We start from the raw sequence: 23,589 nt of genomic DNA on the forward strand, positions 1-23,589 counted from the left end.
CATGGGACTTTGGGCAAGTTGCTGACTGGCTCTGAGCCTTATCATTAAATTGGAATGGATATGATTTACTATCTTATTTATAGAAGTTTATAAATATATATTTACTTTTTGAAAACAGCTTTATTGAGCTATAATTCACATACGATACAGTTCACCCATTTAAGCGCACGATTCAATAGTTTTTAATATATTCACAGAATTGCACAACCATACCACGATCTAATTTCAGAACATTTTTTCACCCCTAAAAAGGAACTCCATACATATTAACAGTCACCCTCGATTCTTCTGTTCCTCCCAGCCTTAGCCAACTAATCATCTACTTTCTGTTTCTATGAAATTGCACCTTCTGGATATTTTATTTAGATGGAATTATATAATACATGGTCTTTGGTGACTGGCTTCCTTCACTCACATAATGCTTTCAAGGTTTAGCAACACTGAAGCATGTATCGGTACTTTCTTTCTTTTTATTGCCAAATAATATTCCATTGTGTGGATATACTGCGTTTTATTTCTCCATTCATCAGTTGATGGATGTTTGGTTGATTCCACTTTTCAGCTACTCTGAATAATGCTGCTATCAACATTTGTGGAAGGGTTTTCATAAGGATATGTGTTTTCATTTCTCTTGGGTATATGCCTAGGATTGTCAAATGGTATACTTTTTTTTTTTTTTTTTTTTTTTTTTGAGATGGAGTTTCACTCTTGTTGCCCAGACTGGAGTGCAATAGTGCAATCTCGGGTTCAAGCGATTCTCCTGCCTCAGCCTCCCAAGTAGCTGGGATTACAGGCATGCGCCACCACGCCCAGCTAATTTTGTATTTTTAGTAGAGATGGGGTTTCTCCGTGTTGGTCAGGCTGGTCTCGAACTCCCGACATCAGGTGATCCACCTGCCTCGGCCTCCCAAAGTGCTGGAATTACAGGTGTGACCCACCTCTCCCAGCCAGTATACTTATTTTTAAATGGTGTATTTATATTACTAGGCTCTGTTCTAAGTATTTCATATGGATAGTCTCCTTTAATTATCACAATACTCTACAAGGTAGGTACTATTATGAATCTCCTTCTTATAAAGTGAAGACATGGAGGCATCATTTGAGGGACATCAAGGGATTTGTTCAAGGAGACTCAGCTAAGAGAGCCAGGATTTGGACCCTGGCCTCTGGCCCTTCGCTCTTCCACCACCTTGCTCCCACATGTGATATTTAAGTGAGAGAATGTCTGAAAGTGCTCCCAGCCTGACTGTAGTAGGTGCCCAAGAAACGTTTGTTGGATGCTGGGAAAGGACCAAACACCTTGCATTTCGCTGTCTGACTCACCATGTGGCTTTAGGGAATTTGTGTCCCTTTGAGCCTCAGTTAAATTTCCCCAATACATAAAGCTTCAGTACGGCATTTCATAAGAGACAGGGCTGAGATGGGAGGTGCAATATCATGGAAAGGGCCCTGGATTCTAGTTCTGGCTCTCTCACTGGCTTGGAAGGCGTAGTAATTTCCTTTCTCTGTCTCTGGGTTTCCCTACCATTCAATTAGAGGCCGGAACAATTGATCCTAAGTTTCCTTCCAGCTCTCTCATCCTATATAAGTTCTAGGTTCTTCCTCAGCAACTGGAGCCCCCTGGGGAGCTAAGCTGGGATGGGTGCCCAGGGCCTCAGGTCACTGCTGTGCTCAGCAACACTTCTCCCACCCAGTGTGTTAAAGGCCAGGTAGAGGCTGAGTGGGATGAAGATGGGGAGAGGGGAGGACCCACCCTAGGCCTCCCTTCCATTATGGAGCCCTTGGTGTGGGCTGGGGACCTTCTATTCTCTCAGCCAGAAAAAAGCCACCTCACCTACACATCCCTTCAGTCTTGCCTGGCTCCCCTTCTCTTGAGTCGTGCTCCTCTGGAGTCCTGCTCCCTCCGGAGTCACTGCAGCCCTCATTCCAGTGAACTACCCAGCCGCCTTTGGAGGCCTGGCCTAGCTCCTGGTTTGGGATCACTTATGGGAAAGTGCTGGGCACCCACTGGGTGCCCATCATATTTTGGTGACTTAAATAGAGATCAGTATTTGAGCTAGTGGCTTCTCCTAGGTCGTGATTCCCCAGTTCACTTTTCCCCATCCTTTGTCAGCAAGAGCATTCACTGCATTCTGCAAATCTAACCTGGCAGCACCAAGCGAGGCGCATCTGCATCTTCCAACTGCACAGCCACATCCTGTAAACTTTTCCTTGGCCCTCCCTTTAGTCCATATTCGTTATTTCCTGGATGCCACTGGTCAGAGTGCCTCCTGCATCCCAGGTCCTGTGCCAAACACGTAACATACAGGATGGTGCATTTACCCCTCTGTGGTGGGAATTTGTAGCGTCTCTAGTTTATAGAAGAGGAAGCACATCCAGAACAGGGAAATAACTTCTCCAACGCCACCAAGCTGGTAGTTAACAGTGGAAGGATTTGAGCAAAGGCTGTCTGGTCCCAAATCCTGCATCACTCGACTGAAAGGAAAGATGGCATAAAGGGCTTTTAAGGGGGTACCCAGAGCCAGGGAAATCAGGTGGAGCCTCTCTGGGCAGGTGGGGTCTGGATTCCTCCGGAGCAGGTCTGTGTCTCTGTGTCTTCTCTCTTCCCCTGCATGGAGAACAGTCGAGCCTGTTGGGTAATGCCTGGGAACACCCTCCTCTGGGCTTAGTCTTCTCATCGACAGAACAGGGTCTGACATTTCCAGCAGGCCTGTGTGCCAAGCTTACCCAGAGATCTGGCGATGGCTATGCAAGCCTTTCTTCCACTGGTTATAGAGTCAGTTTCTCCCAGGTTTGCTGTTCTTGCCTGTAGTGTGATGAGCCGGAGTCTCATCCCTAGCTCCCCATCCCCCAATATCTGCGTGTCTCACTATTTTTAAGCTCCGTGGGCTTAATGAGCTGCCTGCCATGACACGTCTTCAACATTTACCTTTTTCTCTAATGAGCCTCAGAGAGCTAGGTTGGGCTTATTTTTCCCTTGACAGTCCCCCACCCCAGTCAGGAGGCCAGAACTGGGCTATTTCCCTTCTGGGCCCAGACTTGGCTTCCTGAGACCCCCACAGCAGTGTGCCCCACAAATTACCTAGTGGTGGCAACACTGCAGATTCCAGGCCCTGGGGAGCTGGTTCCTTCTCTGGTGCCACCTTCTGTTTTGTTTCTCCCCTCTTACCCCACCTCAGCCCCTTCCTGCAGAGTGGTGATGTCATAAAGGAAACTCTTGTGGTCCCCAGATAATTGGCAGCTACTTCTCCTTGAGGACAAACTGCCTGGCGAACCAGCAGGGCCTGGCGAATGAGGCCAATCGGCAGCAAGGGCTGGGATGGAGATGTCAGAGATTTAGAGGCTCTCAGGGTTGGAAGGGGGACCTCAAATTTCATCTAGGTCAGTGCTGTGTCCCCTTACCTGAGTCCTATCTATAACATCCCTCCCAATAGTGGGCTAACCTCAGCTTGAATGCTCCCAATGATGGAGCACTCATTACCTCCTGGGACCACGAACTCATCAACGGGTGGTGCTGACTGTGCAAAAACCCTCCTTCATTTTCAGCCTAAATCTATTTTCCCACATGAAAAGAGGAGACCCCCGCAGTGGGTTCATCCATCTTCTGGCTCCAGCCCTCAGTGCTGTGAAGGAGCCACAAGTCACTCTTCATGAGGAACCATGCCTGGTGTCTTGGGTGGAGGCAGAGGCACCGCTGATCCACAAAGATGTGGTGTGATTTTTTTCCTCTCAGGGGACTTTGCTTGGGGGAGGGGCCACTGTGAAGAGCCGAGAAGCTGCTAGAAAAAAACTGAAGTCGTTCCTGCTTCTCAAGTGCGAAGTGAACCTGCAGCAGAACATTAGAAACCCTAATGCAGGCTAGCTCTGTCTACGGGGACTGTTACATGCCAGTTCTCTGTTGCCAGCTCCAGGGAGTCAGGGTCTGATAGGAGCCACCCCAGGTATTCCATTTATAGTTACAGCTCCAAGCAGGGTCTTGCAGGGTGACTGCAACTCTCTGCGGTTCCAGAGAGCCACAGATGCTCACCCATGCTGGCTTTGGTAGGCAGGCAGCTCATTAAGCCTCTCCGAGGCTCAGGATTTTGCCAGCTTGGAAGAGCACTGGATTGGAAGGCAGGCTCCTTACTCTGCCACTTTGGACAAGTCCCTTCCTCTCTCTGGCTGTCAGTTTCCTCGGCTGTGATATGTGCTATGTGTGGACCTTCAGAAATGGTGCAGGGCTGGGCCCTGCAGCTGCCGAATGCTGTGTGTGTGGGTGGAGGTGCTTCATCCTGGGCTGTGCTCTGCAGGACACAGTGTTTGTCACCACTGGTCATATGAAGGGGACAGTCCTCTGCCCACTTCCATTCCCCCTCTCCTCTGGCCCAGAGCAGGGAGGCCAGAGCCCTGTGTACTGCTAGGCAGGGCAACGGCCCATTCTCAAATGTTTGCTGGGGCCCGGGGTGTGGAATGATGCTTCCGCTCCTGTGAGGGAAAACCTTGAGGCCTCTGGTGTCCTGGACCAGGGAGGCTCTCCTGCCCTAGGTCAGGCTCTGCGGAGAGGGTCCCAGATGATGGCGTCTCCGGAGCCAGGGGTTTGTTCGGCTGTGTCATCACCTTCCCAAGTCAGCTGTCATCGCTGCGCTTTCCAGGGTGGTGGCTGTGAGGGGTCCCATCATGGTCTGTGGTTGTCAGACACCCACCCAGGTGGACGTCTCTTGCCTGGAAAGTGGCCAGCCTCTTCCAAGCCCACCCCATCTCCTCCTAAACCTTGGCTCCCTGCTGCTCTTCCAGGAAGCCTTTCCTCAGTGGCTCCCTGGTTCTAGGTGCCTTTGCCTTGTGGTTCTCAGCAGAAGCGCCTGTGCATCATGGGAAAGCCAGTTGGTGATGGGATGCACGGTGCTCTATTAGGGTCTGTGTTCCCTCTGCCCATGTGTCCTCCAGCACCTGGTCAAGCCAGAGTGTGTGGGAGCCAGGGGTCAGCCCCCAGCTCTTTCTGCTCCGCACATTCGTTTTTCTTTTTGATGGAGTTATAACTTAAATTCAGCAAAGTGCACAACTTATGGATATGTGCACCAGTATAATCACCAAAGGAATTCCCCAGAAGGATCCCTGTCCCCTCCCAGCCCCTGCCTGCCCCTCCAGTGTAACCACTCTATCGCCATGGAGTCATTTTCTATTCTTCAGAGCTTTCCTCCCATTCCTGGTCATTCCTCAATCTCCCTGGCTTTCCTTTTTCTCTACAAATCCTCCAAATGCTGATATTTCTAGAAGCCCATCTCCAGATTTCTTCTTATGCCCACACTGTCCCTAGTGGATTATTCTTTTGTGCTAGTGACTTCTGGAGTCACTTCTGAGCAATACACCTGCTCCCTCCCCCCCCCCGGCCCAGCTGCCTGCTGGGTGTGGCCACTTGGCTGGTCTGCTGGCATGGCTAGGTCTCACCTAATGTCAAACTCCTGGGCTCCAGTGATTCTCCCACCTCAGCCTCCTGAGTAGCTGGGACGACAGGCATGCACTACCATGCCTGGCTAATTTTAAAATTTTTTGTAGAGATGGGGTTTCACTGTGTTGCCCAGGCTGGCCTCAACCTCCCAAAGTGCGGGGATTACAGGTGTGAGCCACCAAACTAGGGATAGGTTTTGGCTGGGACATCCTTGGGGAGTCCGGGCAACCTCACCTCTTCACATCCCAGTGTTGTCATCTATAGGATGAGGGTGGCAGCTAGAGGAAGAACAGCTAGACTCTGCTGACTTCTGAGAGGAGGATGTGGTCAGATACCCACAAATGAGAACTTGAAAGCTTCAGCAACCAAAACAGAGACTTAGCAGCCACTGTTGGAGAAGCCATGGCTGCTGAGAGGCCTGAGTATTGGGGAAGGTGGGCTGGAGGAAGGGGAAAGGCTTGGCAGTATCTGGACACAGGGGCAGGAAAGAAGCCAGGGATAGTGCAATGGCTCAAAAGAGAGGACTTGGCCCAGAGATGGGCATCAAGAAGGCCATCTGGGCTGGAGCTAAAGGCATGGGTAGAAGGAGGACCATTTATTAAGAGAGGCCTGAATTATCTCAGAAAATAATAATTAAAAAAATGGGTATTGGCTTAACCTGGTCCTTAATAGGGGGTTAGCAGAGAGGCTGCCCCACCTCTCCACTGGAGCTGTCCCCGTGTGCTTCTGACAGGCCCGTGCCCAGCCTGGCTCAGGAACCGGCCATGGCCATAATGCCATGCTTTACATACAGTGCTCCTAAGCCTCGCAGCCCTGCGCAGCAGCTTCCATTATCATTCCCATTTTGCAGACGGAGTGCTGAGGCCCAGAGAGGTTAAGCAACCTGCTCAGGTTCCCATGGCTAAAAGTGACAGAGCCGAGAACTCCAGTCCAGGTCAGTCTGCCCAGAGCCTAGGTGCGAATTCACCCCACTTGGCTGCACCTGGCATTTCACTTGGCTCTTCTTCCTCAGTGGAGCTGTCTTCTAGGTTTGGATTCACACAGAATTCCAAGTTGAGGCTTTCCAATTTGGAATTCTCCCCCTCATTGCTCCCCTCCTCCAGCCCATGGGTGTTTTGAGGCCATGGTTCATCCCTCCTGGCCCCTATCTCCCATGTCTGTCCCGGCCCCCGGTCAGGCAGGAGAGAGCTGGCTTCTTTGGAGCACCTAATTGTGCCCCCGGGACTTGCATGCTCCACTTTAGTTTCTGGAGACCACGAGCTGTCATAGGTGTTGGTGATGGCATCTCTGTCTGAAGAGTGATGGGCACATCTCTGTTCCTGGGGCCTGGCCAGCATCTGGAAGGATGGAGGTACTCTTGGAAATGGGAGGACCAGACTGCACCTTCCTTGGCTGGCTCCCTGCCTGGGGTGCTGGCTCCCAGTTCCCACTGAGAGCAGGCTGGGCTCCCCAGACATCTCATGACCTCTCCCAGGTCCCGGTGTGGCCCAAAGCGAGCTGCTCTGCTACCCGGGAGTACAGCTCTTTCCATCCTCTGGGGAAGGGTGCTGTGAACCAGCAACCTGTTTCGCTCCCCCTGAGGCCCAGTTTCCTCAATTACAAAATGGGAATCACAGTCCCCACCTCACAGGGCCCGGATGAAATGAAATACGCCGCTAGCATGGAGTGGGCACAGTGGAGGTCTCCCTCCCTGCCCCCGGCACCCACCTTTGAGCCTGGTGCCTTTGTGATCTTCCCGTGATACCCACCTTCCCGGTGTGCTTGAGGAGCTCCCTGGGGCTCTTTGTTGGGAAGGAAAGAGCCCTGGGCTGGGTGCTAGGAAGTCAGGGTTCAAGTGCACTGTGAGGCCTTGGGCAAGCTGATCTCTGAGCCTTAGTTGTCTCCTCTGTCAAAGGGCAGAACCACATCTGCTGCACCTCCCAAAGGCCTGAGCTCTGTCATCTCCCCGTGAGCTGCTTCAGGATGGGGTTGGGTTTTATTCATCTTGTATTCCCAGCACTTAGCATGGAACCTGACATAGGATTTGGAGGAAACGAAAGTGAAGATCAGATGAAAGAGTAGATTTTTAAGCAATTAAACATGCTAGGGGTTATTTTCAAGGTTGGGTAAGGCAGACAACTCCTGGTCAAACCCTCATTAACCAGGGAAGTGGTCTTCATGCCTTTCCTTCGCGCATTACTCTCCAGAGAACCTGAGCTGCACTGGACCTCCTTTCCCCATGGGGAGCCACGGGCCTGCCTACCTATAGTGGAGCACCGTAAGGCAGTGCACCTGCCCGTCCACACCCCACCCATGACCACTCAGGCCCTGGGTGTCAGGGTCTGACCTAGACAGGGTGCCTCTTTTGGCTTTGGGGTTTCTCTTCTCTCCTTTAGCAGGGAGCTTGATGGGACGGAGGTTGGGGGGCAGTGCCTGGTGAGATCCCCCACCTCCTCCATTACCTGCTACCAGGCTCAGCAATCAGGTTGCTCCTCTGGGAGCTGGCAGGAAATGCAGTCGTAAACAAGACACGTTCCCACCTCACAGCCCTAGTGGTCCCCTGGGAGCTGAGCTGCTTATACAAGTACCTTTGACACCAAGAAGAAGTGACGCAGTCTCTGCAGGAGGAACACACAGAGCCAGGGAAAAGAATTCTGGGCCTCAGGCTCCCCAGCCGCACAACCTCTGCAGCAACCCTTGCCCTCCTGGACAGAGCCTGGGCTGACTCAGAGACCCTGACTTGGTGAGCACTGCACCCCTCATTGCGGGTAACACAAGGTCTGTCCTTGAGTCCATGGTCAGCATGGGCTCGGCCTAGCCCTGCTGAGAGGAAAACTGAGGAAAGGAAATGAGTATTTATTTAGGGTCCACTTTGTGCCAGCACATGTGGCCTCTTCAATCCTCATAACATCCCTGTGAGACAGGCACCTGATCCTCGGTTTGTAGCTAAGAAATGATCCCAGGGAAATGAACTCATCTCCCAGGGCTGCAGAGCTGCTAAGTGTCAGGTTGGAAAGCAGCCCTGGTTGTTCTAAAGCCCACGTTATCTCATGACCCCACCACCCTTTGTGCTGCTCGCCTTCAGAGGTAGAACTCTCCAAGCATCTCGGAAGGCTGAGGCGGGTGAATTGCTTGAGCCCAGGAGTTTGAGACCATCCTGGGCAACATAGTGAGACCCCTTCTCTACAAAAAAGAGCCGGGCATGGTGGTGCGCCTGTAGTCCCAGCTACTCGTGGGGGTCGAGGCTGCAGTGAGCTGTGATTGCACCACTGCTCTCCAGCCTGGGCGACAGAGTGAGACCCTGTCTCAAAAAAAAAAAAAAAAATGAAAGCTGAGAGGCTATCTTGGGAGATGCAAAGCCACTTTCCAAAGGATGGAAACAAGTGGAGAGAAACCAGGTCTCCTGATGCCTCTTTCAGGTCCCAGACCTCTTGCCACCTTTGGAGACAGAGGGTCTGACAAGAGACCTGCAGAGGGAGGGTGGGGGCTGGTGACCCTGTGGTCTCTTCCAACCCCGAGGCTGTAAGGTGACCCGCATCGTAGTCCACCCCCTCCCATTACCCACGTACAGGGCCTGTAGCTATCACCCAGCTTCCTGGACAAGTGGTGTGGCCCGAGACCCCCAGCCCTTCCTTCCCTAGGGCTTCTCATATTTCTACATATGGCAGTGTAATGCACCTGCACACAATGTTTGCATACATGTTCACAGTGCTGGTTCATGCATGTTTATACATTCATACATGGTGTTCATACACATGGTGTTCACGTGCACACACATACACATACACAGCCTTTCTGGCATTCTCTGCTATGTCCCTGCACTTGCTGCTGTCACCCATTTCAGCTGGGCCTGAGAGACGGAGACAGGACCCCCCTCCCTGGTGCTGCTGGCTAGCAGATGCCACAGTGCTGATGTTCTGCTCCATTACTGGGTTAATGGAGCCTCCTTCTGCCTCCGGCTTCCCACTGGTTGCCCACCTCCTCCTTTCCAGGGTGTGAGTGTTGACTGGGGGCCTGGGACGCAGTGAGCCTGGTGGGGGTGTGGCTGTGTGCGGAGGGCGTGGGCCTGGCTTGGGTGGAGATGGGGCTGGAGGCAGGCGACAGGCTCCTGGATGGACAGCAGGGGGCACCACTAGGTCTCCTCAACAGGCCGCAGGGAAGAAGTGGGCTGGGGAGGAGGCTTCGGTCTCTCCAGCTACTCTCCAGCAGCTTGAACTGGGGCACCTGCCACCCAGCCCGGGCTCCTGCCCCTGCCCCCTTCCGCCTCCCCACACACTGGCAACACCCCCTCCCCTTACACTCCCAGTCCACGCCACACACACACCACACACCACAAACATCACACACACACCCTACTACATGCCACACACACCACACACACACCACACACACACCCTACTACACACCACACGCACACTACACACCACAAACATCACACACACACCACACAGACACACACCACACACCCTATTACATGCCACACACACACACCACACACAAACCACATACACATCCTACTACACACCACACACCCTACTAGACACCACACACACCACACACACAACCTACTACATGCCACACCACAAAGACACACACCACACTATACACACCACACATGCCACACACAGACACCACACACACTACACACCACACACCACACACCATACTACACGCCACATACCACACAGGCACACATCACACACAGGCACACATCACACACACACCCTACTACACACCACACACACCCTACTACACACCACACACACCCTACTACACACCACACACACACCACTACACACCACACACAAACCACACACCCTACTACACACCACACACAGCCTACTACACGCCACACACACCACAAAGACACACACCACACACACCACACACACCACACACACACCACACACCCTACTACATGCCACACACACCACACAGGCACACACCACACACACCCTACTACACACCACACACACACCCTACTACATGCAACACATACCACACACCACACACACTACTAAACACCACACACACCACACACACACACCACATACACACTACACACCACACATACCCTACTACACACCACACACAGCACACACACCACACACAGCACACACACCACACACCACATGCACAAAACACACGCACACACCACACACACCCTACTACACACCACACAGACACTGTGCTACATGCCATACACACTACACAGATACCACACACACCACACACACACACGCTACTACACACCCCACACACTACTAAACACCACACACACCACACACATCCACACTCTACTACACACCACACAGACACACACCATATACACCTTACTACACACCACACACACCATATGCACACACCACACACACCATACGCACACACCACACATACACACCCTACTACACACTACACACACCAAACACACACACACCACACACACCCTACTACACACCACACACATACCTCACTACACACAACAGACCACAACACATACACTTATTACACACACATCCCACACAAACTCACTATACCCCCATACCACACACCACACATGCCACTACCCACCACTACCCACATACCCCCTTACACCCCACTAGAGCCTCCACCCCTAACCCACACCACCCCCTACATCACACACACACCATATACACACACCCCACTGTCCCCCACACCCTAGCGCCCACGTCACACACTACATATACAGCACACACATACCACCACATATACCCCTAACCCACCACACACATGCACACACCACATATGCACACTCACATCACACACACACCACCACACTCATGCACTCCTATTAAAAGGCTTTTGCTTTCGTGCCAAACCTCTAAACCCATCCCTTAGACGGGCGGTGATCGGCAGAGCTAGTGTGTTTAAACCTTGTAACATTTAGTCAGAAAGCAAATGCATCAATTTGTAACGGTTTGTAGCTGAAATTGAAGATGAGCGATACGGGGACTGTGCTGGAAGGTGCTGTGTGCCTCACATGAGGCAGAGCTGCTCACACTGTGGCTGGAGGATCCATTGATTGTGTGGGTTAATCACTGCTAAGCCACAGAGAGCTCCCCTTTCCCCTGGTGAGCACTCCCCCAGCTGGCAGTTGCCCGCGTGCTCTGCAGAAAGCAGTGCCTCTCTTGGGAGCATGACCAGGGCAGACCCCCATGGTCCTACCCGTCCTCCCTCACACTCAGAGCATGCGCACAACAGACCTCCTGGGGCCCACGGGTGCACCCCCCCACACACACTTTCCGTATCCTACACCAGGCAGCCCAGGGCCAGCTGGTCCCCAAGCCTCCATCTGTCCCCACGCCTCCATCTGTCCCCACTCAATCACTCATTCGGGGTCCCCCACCCTTCCCGGCCTGCTCCCAAGCATCTTGACACCCAACCAATGGAAGACCCTCTCCTCCGCCCCAGACAGCTGCCTGTGGGTTTGGGAGATGTTGTGGGGTGCTAGGGATTGGGGAACCCTGGAGGCCCAAGATTCTGAGTCTCTGGAGAAGGAGGTGGGAAGGCAGCCTGTCTGGGGGCCAGAGGCAGCCCCCTGGGCTGGGAGCAGCTGGGGGCCCCTGCAGGCGGCTCAGGGCTGGCCAGGCGGCTGGACTGTGACTCAGCAGCTTCTCCGCCTTGGCTAGAGTGCGCCGTGCTGCAGTATTAACTCCCTCTCCAGGGAGCCTGGACTCCAGCTCCTCTCCCACAGGGATGGCGGGCTTCTCTGTCCTGTTTCAAGTTGTGATCCTGGCTGGGGTGGCAGAGCGGAGGGTGTGCTGAGGGGCTTGCCTGGCCAGGGCATCCCTCTGCCCCCTCACCACTGCTACTACCCCTGCACCCTACAAGAGTTAGCCAAGGATCAAATGGAGCCAGGGCTTGGTGGGGTGGCCTGAGGGGCGACAAAGGCCTGGAATACAGGAATTGACAACTCAGGCAGTGCTGCCACCATTTAGCGGTGTTGTTTGTGTGATGGAGATAAGCCACCTCCCTTTGGGGCCTCGATTTCTTTGTTTTCGAAAGAGGCTGTGGACTGCGTTGTCTGTAAGAGTCCCTCAGCCCTCACAAGCTGGGTTTTATTAATATTTGCCTGTGATTTAAGGGTATCCATGCCTGGGGTCTAGGTTCAGAGAGAAATAATCCGAGGCAGGTGTGAGGTGCTGCAGATTTACAGAGCCTTACTCAGGAACCTTAACCTTTGATCATGGAAGCTGTCCTTAAGGCAGGGAGGGCAGGGATGCTTAACCCTCACACACAGCTGCACAAGCGCAGGGAGGCTAACAGGCCAGCCCAAGATTGATGCAGGAAGGGCTCAATCTTCAGTCATTGGATTCTGAGGCGCCCATCAGGTGGCCTGGGATTGCTGAACTCAGCATAGATGCAAGAGAAGGAAAATGAGTGTTGGCGAAGCAGGAGAGACTGAAGTTAGACACTAGAAGGACGTTCCAACTCTCAGGAACCTGGGAGTTGTTAGCTTCCCCAGGGCCAGTCAAGAACAGACTCTGCTTCTATGTGTGCGGAATGACAACCTTGATCCAAAGTGGAGGTGTGAGTGGACTGACCAAGAAGGCTCATCAGGCCTCGATACACAAGGAACTCAAAGAAATGGGTAATTTATTTTCAGAATGAGCTAGAAAATTAATTCATTAAAACTTTATCCTCAGCCTCCTAGAACCAAATGTTGGACTGAAGCATTGGTGCAAAACATAAAGACATACATTTCTCCTTAAGTATTGATCTTTCTAGCCTGTGAGCTTCGGTGACAGGTGTCTTGCTGGTTAACCTATTTCCATCTCATTACTTTGGCTTCTGCAAATACAATGCCAGGAAAGATTAAATACTGTAAGCTGTATCCAGTCAGCTCTCCATTATCTGCATTAATCAAGGCCAGTACTGAGTGGGATAATCCACAGAAGTGCCTAGTCCCCAGATCATATTTAATTGGTTTGGGGTGGCAGTTGATGGTGAGTGAGTGTGTGTACACGTGTGCACACGCACACACATATATTTTTGGTGAGGGTGAGGATCGAACTTACTCATCTTTGATGTGGCATCAGGATCCCATTTTGGAGGCAGTCTCATTTGGGGGCACACCAAGGGAATCCCAGAAGCCTGCTAGAGGAGACAGCAGGGCTTCCAGTCTCCCGACTTTTTGTAGGGAAGAAGAGAGGCAAGGTGAGAGCCCAGGTGTCCTCTGAGGGTGAGGGGGGCAGGTCCTGGTGGCATTCTCCCTGCAGCATGCCTCCCACCTGGAGCAGGTCAGGCGATTTCTGGGTGAGCTACACAAACCCACTCATTTGTTCTCTCTTTTGGCCGAGCACAGTGGCTCATGCCTATAATCCCAGCACTTTGGGAGGTCAAGGCAGCAAGATCGCATGAGGCCAGGAGTTCAAGACCAGCCTGAGCAACATAGTGGTACCCTGTCTCTACAAAAAATTTTAAAACTAGCCAGGCATGGTGATGCATGTGTGTGGTCCTAGCTCCTTGGGAGGCTGAGGTGGGAGGATTGCTTGGGCCCAGGAGTTTGAAGGCTGCAGTGAGCTATGATCACGCCCCTGTATTCCAGCCTGAGCAAGAGTGAGATGCTGTCTGTAAAAAATAAAATAAAATAAATTTAAAAACACACAAACCCCCCTCATTTGGTTTCTCCTTCACAAGGCTGAGGATCCAGCTCCAGGGTTCTGAAGTACCAGAGGGTGGAAGAGACAGGCAGATTTTCGTGGGGTTCAAAATTTTAAAGATACAGAAAGATACCCATGAAATATTTTCCAGCTCCTCCTTTCCCAACTCCACTCCCCAGAAGCAACTACAATTAATGTCATCAATTCCTTATGCACCTTTCCAGAGCCGTGCTGTGAATATAGAAGCATGCAAGCATACATATACTTCTCCCCCACCCTTTTACGCAGGTATCATGCTCACTCCCCTGCACACTGATTCTTCCACTATCTCCCTTGGAGATCATTCCCTGTTCACCCACACAGAGCAAAGCTCCAGGGCATCTGGGCCTTCTGTGATTCTCCCACATGGGCTGACCATGGGCAGAGTGAAGACCCTCAAAGCAGAACATCCCGGAACTACTGAGAGTCTGAGTGTGAGTGTGCGAGGTTGTCTCACCCCACCTTCCTCCTCCAGCCTAGCTCCCCTTCCCTCCTACTCAACTTGATTGTCAATCAAGTCTCCCTTTAGTTTAGGTACAAGAACTGTGGCTGAGCTCTGAGCACATCTGGGCATTTGGAGTTAAGGAAAGAGAGAGCCTCTAGACATGTTGTTTCTGCTTGCTATAAGAGGGCTCATAATAGGGGGAGAGATGGTGGCCCCTTCCCCCTGCACTCCCCATCCCGGCGTATCCCTAGGCTCTCTGTTGAGAGCATTCTTTTTGATACTCACCTGAAGTCCTGCTTTCTGCCCTGACAGCTCTCTACATGATAGGAAAAAAAAAAAGGATAAGATAAAGGATAAGCCAACCAGGTTGTTACCTGCTCTCCAACTCCTCACCCACCCCAGGCCAAGTGTGGCTGTTCTCCCTAGCAAAGGGGGCCAGAGGCAGTTAACTAGTACTCCAAGACCCCAGCATGTTCTAGGGTCTGTGCAGGGACATGCATGCCAAGCATGGTTCCTCCTGGACCCATTGCTCCCAGCCCTGGGGCCACTTGCAGAGGCCTGAGTGCTTGGGACTGACACTGTCACAGGGGCCACGTGGCCATCCTGGGCAGACAGGACAGCGGCCAGTGGACCAGGGACAGAAGGGAATTCCTGCGTGGATTCTGTTTAGTGACCTTGCTTCTGGTCTACCCCTGCTGCTCCAGCATCATTTCCCACTATTGGAGATTCCCCCTTCCTGAGCTTTCCCTGAGGACTGGGCCCCCTACCTTGCTCCTGAGCAGGAGACCTGGCCTCAGTCAAATTTAGACCCGGATCTTTACTCTGATCAACTGTGTGACCTTGGGGCAGGTCACTTACTACCTGTCTGAGCAGAATTTGCCTTGTCTTTGAAATGATGCTGGTAATTGTGCCCTCCTCCCAGGTGGGTTAGATGAGAACATCTGTGTGCTCACCAAACAGAGCTATGGTGATTGAACCTGTTGTTGCCACCAGTGTCCTCCTGCCTGCCCTGCCCTGATGCCCTCCAGGTCCGCAGCGCCTTTGAGGCTTATTTTACTCCAGCAACTGGGCTTGGACTTTGACCTCTCTGGCAAGTCTTTCTGAATTACTTAGAACCTCATTTTTTCAAAGTGTGGTGCCCAGATCACCTGCATCAGAGGAAATGGGGGTGCTTATTACAATGCAGATTCCTAGGCACATTCCAGTCCACTGAGTTTTCTGAGTTAGGCTCTGGGAGACAGGGTGCAATGGCAGAGGGTCTGCATTTTAACAAATTCCCCAGGGGGTCTTGATGCAGGCCAAGCCTGAGAGACCCTTCCTCAGTCCCTTCCCTTGTATGTCTTCTCCCTTGTTGGGGCCTCCCAGGCCCCTACCTCTTCAGACCTCGACCTGTGGCCCAGCAGGCTGGGAGCAGGCATCTCTCCCCACCCCCGCCTCCCTCCACGGACAGCTGCAGCCTTCACCTAATGGCGCCATTTCATGCTTTCCTGCTCGGGTGATTCTGACCAGACAGAGGAGTTTACTCTGTCCTGGGAGCCCTGGCACCCTGATCCATTTATCTTCCTCAAGTCTTCCAGCTGGCTGCTCTCCCCGGGACTGCAGCTCCCAGCCATGCGGGAGGCGAGGCAGCTGTGAGTTCCTGATAATTTGGCTCTCCCTCACACCGTTCTCGCCGCCATTCCTCCCCAGCCATGGGAGCCCTGCCACCTAGAGTGGGGGAAATAGTCCTGGAGGCAAAGGAGGCTGCTGGGCTGTGGAAGGATGCACTGGACTAGGGGTCCAGGGATTTAGATTCTTCCTCCACCAAATGCCTGTGCGACCTTGGACAACTGGCTTCACTTCTCCGGGCCTCCAGGAGTCTTGGGTGGCATGCGGGCTATGAAAGGGCTCCTGCTGTTTTCCTTCTTTTTACATTTTTTTTTCTCTGACTCTAGAAGGGACAGCAGAGCCAGGTGATAGGGGGTCACATCAGAAGGAGAGTCAGCCGAGGGAATCTTGGTCTCTCAGCTACTGGCGTGTCTCCCAGGGAAAACAGAAATGCAGCCCAAGGGCAGCCTTGGAAAAATAAGCAGTGCTGGGCAGATGTGGGCTGTGGGAAGGACATGCGGTCTCTACCCATGCAACATCTCATTTAATCCCAGCCTCAACTCGAGGGTTTAGGAATAAAAGCTGCATTCCAATAGTTAAGAAGTCTGACACTCAGAGAGGTGAAAGAAACCACCCGAGGTGAAATGGCTCATAAGGGGGTACGTCTGACTCTCTGTGGTCCCAGGCCTGCTGCAAGAGGAGAGGAAGGGTGGGCAGTTCCCAAAGCTGTGTGCAGTGCCCCCACTTCCCATGCCAGCTTTGGGGTCTCACTGTACACACACACACACACACACACTCTCACACCAGGTCTTGGTTCCTTCCCAATCTATGCTTGGGTGGGTGCCCCTGGACATAGCCTGATGAAGACTGAGTCTTAACATGGTTTGTGGAAAGAGCCCTGGGCCCAGAGCCAGCCTGTACTGCACGGGGGGACCCTGGGAAGGCCACTTCCCCACAGAATTCAGTGTCTTCTGTGAAATGACATAATGTGACCCAATCTCAAAGTCTGTCCTGCTTGATCATTTACAGACCCACATATTTACTGAATGTGGGCAGATTACTTGAGGTCAGGAGTTCGAGACCAGCCTGGCCAACATGGTGAAACCCCGTCTCTACAAAACTACAACAAATTAGCCGGGCATGTGGTGGGCACCTGTAATCCCAGCTACTTGGGAGACTGAGGCAGGAGAATCGCTTGAACCTGGGAGGCAGAGGTTGCAGTGAGCCAAGATTGTGCCACTGCACTCCAGCCTGGCAGACAGTGAGACTCCGTCTCAACAACAACAACAAAAAATGCATAAACAAGTGAGCATCCCAACAAAATTTTATTTACAAAAATTAGGTGGGGGACTGGATTTAGCCCCTGGACTGCCGTTGGCCAACGCCTGCACTAGAGCAACAGCAGTGAGCGAGACAAATGAGGTGGCTGCTTATACAGTCACAAGCCGCATGAGTACCATGGGGATGAGAATGGAGAGCCGGGAAAGCAGGTGGTTGGGGCCTTGATGCGGGGTAGGGGAGGAGGGAGCCATGGGTGTGGGGAGGAAGGCGTTCTTGGAAGTGCTGTTTGAGCTGAGAAAGATGTGTAGACTGTATTAGTCTGATCTTGCACTGCTATAAAGAAAACCCTAAGACTGGGCAATTTATAAAGAAAAGAGGTTTAATTGGCTCGAAGTTCTACAGGCTGTACAGGAAGCATGATGCTGGCATCTGCTCGGCTTCTGGAGAGGCCTCAGGAAACTTACAATCATGGGGGAAGGTGAAGAGGGAGCCAGCACTTCACACGGCCAGAGCAGGAGGAAGAGGCGGGGGAGTGGGGGTTGGGGGGTGCTACACACTTTTAAATGACCAGTCTCATGAGAACTCACTATCACTAGATCTGACCCTGTGATCCAATCACCTCTCACCAGGCCCCACCTCCAACATCAGGGATTACAATTTGACATGAGATTTGGGCAGGGACACAGATCCAAACTGTATCATAGGCTTTGGCTCCATGAAGGGGGCACAGCATGTGCAAAGGCCCCGAGGAGGGTAATACAGTGTATTAGGGGAAACACAAGAAGGAGTGTAGGCTGGTGTTAGCAACCCAGGGAGGGAAAGCTGAGGTGCTGCTGGATGGAGAGCATGAGGGGCTGTAGGCCACGCTAGGGCTTTTGGCCTGTGTCCCTGGGATGGCTTTTCGTTTTTGGCGACATGACTGGCTTTGCATTTTATGAAGATTGCCTTGGTGGCAAATACGGAACTGACTGGAGGTGATCAAGAGGAGACCCAGAAGATCAGGCGGCTATGTCGGGGGCCAGTTGACCTGTGGGCCTGGAGCTCAGAAGTGGTTTGACTCTGACAGAAGAGGACGGCACTGATGCCAGGGTGTGGGAGGAACCACGCAGGGAGACACCACGGCTGAGAAGGGAAGGACCTCAAGGGCAAGCCTGAGGCAACCAAAGGAGGAGTAGTCACAGTTATGACAAAAGCAGGCAGTGGCCAGCTGGTGACCACAGCTCAGGGGTCCAGCTCAAGGAAAATGAAAATGTGCCCTGGGTTTAGTGACCTTGTGTTCATCATCCATGACTTTACAAAGAGCTACTTCAGCAGAGGGATGGGGCAGAAGCCACAATGGAGGGGCTGACGAGTGAGATGGACGTGACGAAATGGGGACCATGTGTGCGTGTGTGTGCACACGTGTGTATGTGTGTGCAAGTGTGTGTGTGGGGTCACCAAGGGAAGGGGAGAACAAGGCAGCAGGTGGGGCTCATTTTTGGTGGGTGATGTGATAAACTGGACTGGTCCAGCCTCAGCCAAGGGAAGGGGGAAATGTTAGGCACAAGAAAGGGCAGGGATGGCAAAGACTTCTGAGAAGTCAGGAGGGATCCTGCGCAGGAGCAGGAACTGGCTTAACCAGAGGAAAAGCCCTCAACTGACAAGGGGTCAGGAGGAAAGGTCTGTGGTTTGACCCAAGGTTGGGACATTTTGAGAGATTTCTCACTTCTATTTTTCTTTAAAATAACAGCAAAGAGAGAGGAGGGGTGTGAGGGAGCCACAGGCCTGCGGAAACTGGAGGAGGCAAAGCTGGTGGGGAGGCGTTTCCTGCAGTTTCTGTGCAGTGCAGAGGGCCTGGGTGATCCTGGGGACTGATGGAGCACGCGCTGCCCTCGTACTGTGGGGGGATTTTCACCAGGGGGCTCAGCAGTTGGGGGTAGCCATGGAGAAGGAGAAAGCTGTCAGTGGGATTTCTCCAGGGCTGGCGCTTTGCCAGGTGAATACCACAAAAATGCCAAGGGAGTGTAGGGAATTACAAACAAGTTGTAGGCACCACGGACCATGGTGGGAAAAGAAGTCTAGAGGGGCTGATGGTGGCCCGGAGGTCAGGGAGATTTCTCCAGGAAGAGCATTCTAGGCTGAGGGAGAGTAAGTGCCAAGGCTGTGGGATGGGGGTCTGTTTGGTGGGTTTGTGGCTGGTGGCAAGAGGCCAGTGTGGCAGGAACTGAGTGACTGAGAGCAGGGACAGGAAATGCCTGTGGGAGCCAGCCAGGGGCCAGGCCAGGCAGGGATCTTATTCTAAATGTGACAAGAAGCCACAGGAGGGTTTTAAATAGATCAGTCTGGCTGCAGTGTGGAGATCAGGCTGAGTGGAGGGGAATGGAAGCTTCCAGATAGGCTACTGTGGTACTCCAGGTGGAGGGTGGAAAGTGGCCGGATTTGGAAGGCATTGTGGGTGGTTGATGAGTTTGCAGACACCTGGGATGTGGGGGGTGACCCCACATGGATGGGAAGGATGACCCCAAGGCTTCTGGTCTCAGCACCTGGTGCCATGTACTGGGTGCATAACTGAGAGGTGGGCCCTGAATCCACCCCATCCACTCTCTGGGCCCACTGCCCATGCCTGCCTTTGACCAAGAGCCTCCTTCTCAGGCATCTTCTATTCCCTTGCTGTCTGGGCAGCTATGGCCTCCTGGTTTTGTTGGAGTCTGGAAAAGCCTCCAATCTGCTGCTGCTGCTTCATGGACTCCCCACATTCCCTCTCTGCAGCTCTAAGTCACTTTCCTCTGGCGGATTCCCCGGGAACGCCGTCTGTCTTTCATAAAAGCTCGGGGATGACATTTGTTATTGGCTGTTTTCAACTCTTTCCCCCCTTTCCTCTGGACTTATGCTCCATCCTAGTCTTTTTACTCATGACAGCCAAAGTGAAACTTTCAAAATATACATTTGTACGTGTTACCCCTGCCCCCACCCTAAAAGGCCTCCCACAGCTTCTCATTCCTCTTTGGGAAAGACAAAACTCCTTGACGCAGCCTATGGTGCCCCTGATCCTGCCCTGCCCAGCCTGCCAGCCTCACCCTGAACCATGCTCCATCCACTCCAGCTGCCCTGGCCTCCTCTCAGGCTTTGCACTCACCACACTGCAGCCCACCTCTAGGCCTTTGTATAGGCTGTGCTCTCTGCCTAGGCTGCCCTTTCATCTCCTCTTTACCTGGATAAATACTCACCCTTCAGGACTCAGTTCAATCATCAATTTTTCAAGAAAGCACTTTTGCTTTCCCAGATTAGTTCAGGTATGCCCCATTATAAATGCTCACCACCACTAGATGGCTCTCCTTTCTTGCACTTCTCATAATTACAATTTTATATGCACTTATGTGAAGTGCATGGTAAATTCCATGAGGGAAGCATGATATGAGCTCAATAAATACTTGAGTGAGTGAGTGAATGAATGAATGAATGTGTCTCTCACATCTGTTCTCTCTACTCCATTCCTTACCTTCCCACCCTAGTACAGGTCTTTACCATTTCCGGTCTGTGGAACCAGCCTCCCTGCTCCACTCTCCATGGAGCTAACTTCACAAACCCCACTTATAACTGCTCAGCACCCTTCAGTGGTTCCTGCTGAGTATAGAGGGAAGTCTAATCTCCTTTTCTTGGACTCCAACACTCCTGAGATGCAGTTCTCCCCCTGCATTCCTGGCCTGCAGGTTCCCTGAACCTCTGGAGCATTAAGTGTCTTCATTCCTGGCTGGTTTATTTGACTCCAAGCAGCTTTGCTTTGCTACAGGACCATTTCTGGATGGTCAGTCTTGGAGAGAAAGCCCGCATCCACCATGAACCTTGGGTCCCTCTACGGTGCCAGGGCCACTTCCAGGTGCCTCAGATAAGGTTCAATGAACACTTCTCAGATTCACATCCAACCCACATTTATTGAATGCCCTCTATGTGCCAGACACAACCAAATTTATTTTTAAAATTTTCACAGCAGTTCTGAAAAGTAGGTATTATTTTCCACAATTTTATATTGAAGAAATCAAGTTTCACAAAGGGATTTGTTTGGAGTCAAATGACAAGTGGGACTACATTCTTGGGACTACATTCAGCCTCTTCCCCCAGCCCATGCTGCCTCCTGCCCGCCCTGCAGTGGAGAGTGAGAGGGTGGGGTGCTGTAGGGACCGTGGACCGGCTGTGGGGAGCTGTCTGCAGAAAAGGGAGGAGGACTGCCAATCCAGAGGCAAGGGTAGAATGGAGGAGCTAGGCTCAACCTGATAAATGGCATCTACAAAAAGCCCACAGCTTACATTATATTAAATGAAGAAAGATTGAAAGATTTTCCCCCAAAGATCAGGAAAAAGACAAGAATTCCCACTGTCACCACTTCTGTTCAACAGTGGACTGGAAGTTCTAGCCACGGCAATTAGGGAAGAAAAAGAAAATGGAAAACTATCTTCATTTGCATGATTCTATATATAGAAAATCCTAAGGAATCCACCAACACACGCACACACACACACACACGCACACACACACGCACACACACACACACGCACACACACACAAATTATTAGAACAAATGATTTCAGGGTGAACGCAGTGGCTCATGCCTGTAATCCCAGCACTTCGGGAGGTGGAGGCAGGCGGATTACCTGAGGTCAGGAGTTCAAGACCAGCCTGGCCAACATGATGGAACCCCGTCTCTACTAAAAATACAAAAATTAGCCGGGCATGGTGGCACATGCCTATAATCCCAGCTACTAGAGAGGCTGAGGCATGAGAATTGCTTGAGCCCAGGAGGCAGAGGTTGCAGTGAGCCGAGATTGCACCACTGCCCTCCAGCCTGGGCGACAGAGCGAGACTCTGTCTGGAAAAAAAAAAAAAAAAAAGAAGAAGAAGAACCAATGAGTTCGGCAATGTGGCAGGGTATAAGACTGAGATACAAAGATACAAAAATCTATTATATTGCTATACGCTAGCAACGAACTATCTGAAAGTGAAATTAAGAAAACAATTCCATTTATAATGACATCAAAAAGAATAAGATACCTAGGAACAAAAGAAGTGCAAGATTTGTAGTTGAAAACTACAAAACAATCTTGAAGGAAATTAAAGGTCTAAATAAGTGGAAAAATAGTGGAAAACTCAATATTGTTGATATGATCCCTGAGCTTACAGATTCAACACAATGCCTATCAAAATTCCAGCTATTTTGTAGAAATTAACAAGCTGGTCCTAAAATTCATATGGAAATGCAAGGAACCCAGAATAGCCAAAACAATCCTGATTAAAGAAGAACAGGCCTGGTGCAGTGGTTCATGCCTGTAGTACCAGCACTTTGGGAGGCCAAGGCAGGTGGATTGCATGAGCCCAGGAGTTCGAGACCAGCCTGGGCAGCATGGTGAAACCCCTTCTCTACAAAAATACAAAAATTAGCCAGTCGTGGTGGCATGGGGCTGTAGTCCTAGCTACTCAGAAGGCTGAGGTGGGAGGATCAGTTGAGCCTGGGAGGTCAAGACTGCAGTGAGCCATGTTCACACCACTGTACTCCAGCCTGGGTGACAGAGTGAGACCTTGGCTCAAAAAACAAACAACAAAGTTGGAAGACCCATTCTGCCTGATTTCAAAACTTACTACAAAGCTACAGTAATCACGACAGTATGGTCAATAGTAGGCAGGTGCTATTAAAAAAATAATAAAAAATAAAACCAGTGTGGCATTGCCATGAGGTTAGACATACAGATAGAATTGAGAGTCCAGAAATAAACCCTCATATTTGTGGTCAGTTGAGATTTTACAAGAGAACTAAGACAATTGGATGGAGGACAGAATAGTCTTTTCAACAAATGTTATATACCAAATGGATATCCACATACAAACGAATGAATGGGAACCCCTTCCTTACGCCATACTCAAAGTGGATTGTAGAAACATAATGGAACCTAATTTCTAGAAGAAAATTAAAAATTAGCCAGGTGTAATGGCACATGGCTGTAGTCCTAGCTACTCAGGAGGCTGAGGCTGGAGGATCACTTGAGCTCAGGAGGCCATGGCTGCAGTGAGCCATGATCATGCCACTGCACTTTAGCCTGGGTAACAGAGTGAGACCCTGTCTTAAAAAATAAGTGGATTGTAGACTTGAATGTGAGAGCTAAAACTATGCAACTCCCATAAGAAAACAAAGGAGTAAACCTTAGTGCCCTTAGGTTTAGTGATGGTTTCTTGGATATAGC

General features: G+C 51.5%; 1 protein-coding gene and 1 long non-coding RNA gene across 7 annotated transcripts in view; one reads left to right on the forward strand and one right to left on the reverse strand.

The window, feature by feature from the left end:
• SYT2 (synaptotagmin 2) overlaps nt 1–23,589 on the forward strand; it is a 527,556-nt gene that overhangs the window by 75,265 nt on the left and 428,702 nt on the right. Inside the window, exon 1 of one of the 6 annotated variants that reach the window (XM_054523097.2) lies at nt 6,153–8,147. The exons of the other annotated variants lie outside the window; for them this stretch is intronic. The gene's annotated coding sequence lies outside the window, so the exon portion shown is untranslated. Of the gene's footprint in view, nt 1–6,152; nt 8,148–23,589 lie in introns of those variants that run through there. 6 annotated transcript variants of the gene reach the window in all.
• Nucleotides 159–5,077, reverse strand: LOC134760271 (uncharacterized). Its single transcript, XR_010137487.1, has 4 exons — nt 3,083–5,077; nt 2,728–2,806; nt 1,835–2,608; nt 159–1,633 (listed from the first exon to the last, which is right to left on the reverse strand). It is a non-coding gene; the product is annotated as an uncharacterized LOC134760271 (long non-coding RNA).

This window comes from Pongo abelii, chromosome 1 (genome assembly GCF_028885655.2).
Source record: "Pongo abelii isolate AG06213 chromosome 1, NHGRI_mPonAbe1-v2.0_pri, whole genome shotgun sequence".
Classification (NCBI taxonomy): Eukaryota; Metazoa; Chordata; class Mammalia; order Primates; family Hominidae; genus Pongo; species Pongo abelii.